Below are 4994 nucleotides of genomic sequence, written 5' to 3'. Positions count from 1 at the left end.
AAACTAAAATCTTGAAAAGCATCTGTTGAAAGGTGCATTTCTGACATTTTGAACTCCAAAGATGTGCCATCTTCGAACCTTCTAGCCGTAATTCACCCTCTTCCTGATAATTTCCCTGGACTTCTCTAGTGCAAAGGGAATTCCACATGTCTACCTCAAATGGAGGTCCATCTATCAAGTCTAATGGTCTACTACTCTGTGCATTTGGACAAATTATTTTTGCTGGGAGAGTAGAAGATCATTTTCAGAAACGTTACTGTACATGTCTGAGAGCAGACTAATCATCTCTTTCACTCTTCCTCTCATATCACTATTGGCCACCATGATAAGTGGCATTTTATACCACTTAGAACATCTTAAAATAGCTTAAATTGGTGTCTTGAAATCAAGTATTTTGTGTATTTGATGCATTTTTCTACTGTTTGTGCATTTCAGGGTATTAGTTGCATTTCGGGGGAGTAATCATCAAGAATAAGACTTGGCACATGTTTAGCGTTGCAAGAGGGAAGAGAGGAGCAGATTACAGCGAAGAAACGGAACGAGCTCAGAAAAAATCCAGTAGGGGTCTGAGCGCCCGCTCAGCTATGCTGAGCGGCCGCGCAGGAAGCTGAGCGGCCGCTCAGCTGAGCGGCCGCGCAGGGTCGGGAAAAAAGAATATTTATTTTAGACTTCTATTTCTGTTTGGATTCCAACTTCTGTGTAATCTGAGTTTTATGGGACTTCTATATAAGTAGATTCAGAGACGTTTTCACTAGGTTGAATCGTTGTATTAAGCAAGGAACGAAGGAGATAAGGAAGAAGACCGTTTTAGCACACCGCAACGAAGAGGAAGCATATTTTCTTGTGATTCTTTATTTCGTTGTAACGTTGGATGCTAGTTTTCTTGCTTTTGAACCTATTTACTCTTGTGACGTACTCTGGTTTAATATAATTAGTTTAGTTATTGTTCTCTTATGTTTATTTATCATGTTTTCATATAAACCCATGATGACGATCAGTACTATCATGGGCTAATCGTGATCATGGGGTCGTAGCGGATTTACTATGGAATTCTTTAGTTAGTTGTTTAATACCTTAGTGTGTGATGATTGTATGATATATAGTATTGGTTGTGCGTATTCGTCTTATGTACATCGCGAACATATAAGATAGGGTGTTAATCTCTTGTGAAGCGACGGTGGATCTCGAGATTTAGAACTTGCCATGCTAGCATAGGTTCATGTATGATGTTGCATGATTAGTGGGTAACTCTAACTGTTTTATTTGCCCTGTGTAATCAAAAGGAATAACTTGTGCTTAAATCATTATGTTTTCAATTTATGTAGACATATAGGGACTCAATATAATTGATGCCTATTCAACTTCTATCTTAATTATGGATGTTTGGTAGAATGGTATTACTACAATGAAAGTTGGCTTTTATCAGTTTCGTGTTATTCGATTAATATCATCATTGTTGCATGCTAAGGGTAATACAATGACTATTGAAGGAAGTAGTAATGAAGCTGTGATCTCATGAGTGTTTTAATATTGTTAATTCGAAGTGTTAATTAAGTGGTTAATTTTAGTAGTTAATTGTAGTTGATAAATAGTTAACGAATCTAAGTGTTATTGTCTTAACATTGAGAAATAATCATACATCGGTGAGTGAGTTTAATTGAACATAATTAGTCTGAGTCTCTGTGGGAACGAACTAGAAAGTATTCTATATTACTTGCGAACGCGTATACTTGCGTGAATATTAGCAGTGTTTCGCCCTAACAAGTTTTTGGCGCCACTTCCGGGGACTCGGCGTATTTGTTTAGTTTATGTACTTACCATCATTGGTCGTTAGGACTCAGTGATTAAGACGTTTTTATTACTTATTATTTCCGGTTGTGTTTCAGGTACTTTAGCGAGCGTTTATGCAAACTCGTTCTCGTACTCGCAAGAGGACTTTAGATACAGCTGAGGAGACAGACGAAGTTCTTGATATTCCGGAGAAGATAGATTTTGAAGATTCGGATTCAGGAAGTGAGCAGAAAGAACCAGTAATTATGGGTGATCGTATTGTTCCGGCCGATCCAACTCTTATGGACTTTTCTCGGCCTAAAATTGATGACATTCAGTCAAGCATTCTTCATCCGGCTATTCAAGCTAACACCTTTGAAATCAAGCCGGGAACTATTTAGATGGTGCAGAATTCTGTCTCTTTCGGAGGTGCTGCGACTGAAGACCCCAACATGCACATAAGGAATTTTGTCGAGATCTGCAGTACTTTCAAATATAATGGTGTGACTGAAGAGGCTATCAAGCTGAGGCTTTTCCCATTCTCACTGAGGGACAAAGCGAAGGACTGGGTACATTCTGAACCAGCTGGGTCCATCACTACTTGGCAAGATCTTGCACAAAAGTTTCTAGTGAAGTTTTATCCAATGGCAAAGACTGCTGCTATGAGGAGTGCTCTTACTCAATTTGCGCAGCAACCTACAGAATCTATGTGCGAAGCTTGGGAAAGCTACAAGGAAATGTTGAGAAAGTGTCCACATCATGGAATACCCGATTGGATGGTGATCACTGGTTTCTATAATGGTTTGGGGGCCCAATCTCGGCCCATGCTCGATGCAGCAGCTGGAGGCGCCTTGTGGGCCAAAAGTTATACTGAGGATTATAATCTTATCGAGACTATGGCTGTAAATGAGCATCAAAACCCAACTCAGAGGATGATGCCTGGGAAGGTAGCAAGTATTCTGGAAATCGATGCAGCCACCGCTATTGCAGCGCAGCTCCAAGCGCTGTCTATGAAGGTCGATTTCCTAGCTACCTATGGAGTCAATCAAATAGCTATGGTATGTGAGCTTTGTGCAGGTTCTCATGCTACGGATCAGTGTTCTCTCGTCAACGAATCCGTTCAGTATGTGAACAATTATCAGCGACAACAGCAGCCTGTGCCAGCTACTTATCATCCTAACAACAAAAATCATCCAAATTTCAGTTGGGGTAATAATCAGAATGCTATTCAGCCACCATATCAGCAAGGTGTGAGTAAACAGTTCAATTCATCTGGATTCCAGCAACCGCAACAATATGCTCAAAGGCAATCATATCCTCAACAGGGAAGTGCAGCTACACCTACTAGTGCTGATTTTGAGGAACTTAAGCTATTGTGCAAGAGTCAGGCTATTTCTATCAAGACCTTGGAGAATCAAATCGGTCAAATAGCCAATGTAGTGCTCAATCGTCAGCCTGGAACACTTCCCAGTGACACGGAAGTACCTGGAAGGAAGGAAGCTAAAGAGCAGGTCAAGGCTATTACCTTAAGGTCTGGGAAAGTTGCTGATGCTGAAAAGGCAAAAGAAGGAGAAGCTGAAGTTAGAGATGAAGAAGCTAAGCAAAAGGAGAAAGTGGCGGAACCAAGGAAGACTACTGTTGAACACACTCTGCCTGAGGGTAATACAGGGGAGAAACATCTCTATCCTCCACCACATTTCCCTAAGAGATTGCAATAACAAAAGCTGGATAAGCAGTTCGGTAAGTTTCTGGAGGTGTTCAAGAAACTTCACATCAATATACCTTTCGCTGAGGCTCTGGAGCAAATGCCTAGTTATGCAAAGTTAATGAAGAGTATTCTTTCAAGGAAGGTGAAACTGGATGACCTTGAGACCGTTGCTCTGATAGAAGAATGCAGCGCTGTGCTGCAGCAAAAGTTACCTCCAAAGCTTAAAGATCCAGGTAGCTTCACCATTCCTTGCACCATTGGCAAGTTGTCGTTTGACAAGTGCCTTTGTGATTTGGGAGCAAGCATCAATCTGATGCCGTTGTCGATCTTTAAAAAGTTGGATTTGCCTGATCCAAAACCCTCCTACATGTCTCTACAATTGGCTGATCGTTCTATTACTTACCTAAGGGGCATAGTGGAGGATGTGCTAGTCAAGGTGGATAAGCTCTTCTTTCCTACAGACTTTGTTATTCTGGATTTCGAGGAAGATAAGAAGATTCCCATAATCTTGGGAAGACCTTTCTTTGGGCCGTACCTTGATGGATGTGCAGAAAGGTGAACTTACTATGCGGGTGCAGGATCAGGATGTGACCTTCAATGTATTCAAAGCAATGAAATTTCCTACAGAAGATGAGGAATGCTTAAAAGTGGATATGATTGATTCTGCGGTTACTTCAGAACTCGATCATATGCTAATGTCTGATGTATTAGAAAAGGCCTTAGTGGGGGATTTTGACAGTGATGACGAAGATGGCAATGAGCAATTACAATATCTTAATGCTTCTCCCTGGAGGCGAAAGCTGAACATGTCGTTTGAATCTCTTGGTACTTCTGACCTCAAGAATGCTGAAGGAAAGCTCAAACCATCAATTGAGGAAGCACCTACCTTGGAGCTTAAGCCATTGCCTGAACACTTGAGGTATGCTTTTTTAGGTGATGCATCTACTTTACCTGTTATTATTGCATCTGACCTTTCAGGTAGTGAGGAAGACAAGCTCTTAAGGATTTTGAGAGAATTCAAATCGGCTATTGGATGGACCATAGCAGACATCAAAGGGATCAACCCTTCTTATTGCATGCATAAGATTCTGCTAGAGGAGGGTAGTAAGCCAACTGTTGAGCAACAGCGCAGACTTAATCCTATCATGAAGGAGGTGGTGAAGAAAAAAATTCTGAAATGGCTGGATGCAGGCATCATTTATCCTATTTCTGACAGTTCTTGGGTGAGCCCCGTGCAATATGTGCCTAAGAAAGGAGGTATCACTGTGGTAGCAAATGAGAAGAATGAGCTCATCCCCATTCAAATAGTTACAGGATGGAGAGTATGCATGGACTACCGAAAGTTGAACAAGGCCACGAGGAAGGATCACTTCCCTCTTCCATTTATTGATCAGATGCTTGACAGATTGGCTGGTCATGAGTATTATTGTCTTCTGGATGGTTACTCAGGGTATAATCAGATTTGTATTACACCAGAGGATCAAGAAAAGACTACCTTCACTTGTCCATTTGTCAT

General features: G+C 41.1%; 1 non-coding gene across 1 annotated transcript; it reads right to left on the bottom strand.

Annotated features, from left to right (window-relative positions):
• Positions 1-2429: 2429 nt before the first annotated feature.
• Positions 2430-2536, bottom strand: LOC141675714 (small nucleolar RNA R71). The gene has a single exon (XR_012556353.1). It is a non-coding gene; the product is annotated as a small nucleolar RNA R71 (small nucleolar RNA).
• Between the last annotated feature and the right edge of the window lie 2458 nt (positions 2537-4994).

Source organism: Apium graveolens, chromosome 7 (genome assembly GCF_009905375.1).
Source record: "Apium graveolens cultivar Ventura chromosome 7, ASM990537v1, whole genome shotgun sequence".
Taxonomy (NCBI): Eukaryota; Viridiplantae; Streptophyta; class Magnoliopsida; order Apiales; family Apiaceae; genus Apium; species Apium graveolens.
Note: the sequence above shows the minus strand (reverse complement) of the source record. Positions and strands in the feature narration are given on the sequence as shown.